Source organism: Dermacentor andersoni, chromosome 8, assembly GCF_023375885.2.
Source record: "Dermacentor andersoni chromosome 8, qqDerAnde1_hic_scaffold, whole genome shotgun sequence".
NCBI classification, from domain to species: domain Eukaryota; kingdom Metazoa; phylum Arthropoda; class Arachnida; order Ixodida; family Ixodidae; genus Dermacentor; species Dermacentor andersoni.
The window spans coordinates 96,148,325-96,149,435 of record NC_092821.1 but is presented as its reverse complement, the minus strand read 5'-3'; positions in this window follow the sequence as shown (position 1 = coordinate 96,149,435).

The window sequence follows — 1,111 nt, the reverse complement described above, 5'->3', positions numbered from 1 at the left end:
AAAAGGTGCTTCAATATTGCCGCACCTGTTCAAGGAATACGTGGCGGGTACTAGTCGAAAAGCAGAATATCTAGTGGAACATGCTTTAGGCGTGTGAAAATGGGGTACAGTGTGAAGTGGATCATCTTCATGGAGAGAAAAAGAGAAAGAGATAGCCGATCATAGAAACACAGTTGGTAGAAATACGCAGAACATTTTGATCTAGCAACAAGGTGCAACGGAACAACGAAAACACGATGCCATTGGTGCCAGGCAAACTCAGATCAGGATTTAATGTTTGTCGCCGATACGGGTACTGGAGCAGCGAGTGTTCCCAATAGCATGCAAGTGTCACCGACCAAGAGCAACGAGGATTCGTTTTACTTCATAAGGAATCAGGTTGACGCCGAATAGGCTGCACGAACGGCTGGTAAAGGGCACGTACGAAAAGTGACAAAAGAACCGGTTGCCATTTGTCAAAACATTGGCGTACAAAACTCTCCGGTGTCACTGCGACACGTGCTTCGTCGTGGCCACATGTTGTCGCCACCTTTTCTTTGACTAGCATTCAAGGAGCTCCAATCCCGCGCTAAGCGATGCTATTTTTCTCTGCTTCAACCTTTGGAATAAATTGTCATTTCGCAAACCCAAAATCATCTCAGTCAATTTTAAATATGATTTGTTTAGCACTGACACAAATCATTATTTATTCAATAATTATTGAATTATCGACTTATTAAAGAAAAAGTGAAACATACCATGCTAGATGATGAGTTTATATGTTTACATAAATTTGTAGCTACACATAAAAACCTCCGTAGTTTACATAGTGGCGTGATTTGCAGCAAAATGCAATTTCTACAGAAGAAATCAGTGGAGATTTAGCAGTAAATTCGAGAGATATGCGTCATCTTACATCGTGCCTGGTTAATATATATATAGGCGACATGCTGGACTTCTGGAGCAAGTATCGTTTGCACGGTGCTTACTAATAAGTAAAAATTTCTCTAGCACTAAATATTTTAGCTGGAAGCCACCTTCCTGTGGTGCCCTTGAAATAAAGTGCTGCTTACCAAGTTAACCACGCATGTTTGAATATTCAGCAACGGGCGTTTTAACGGGTAGACAACAT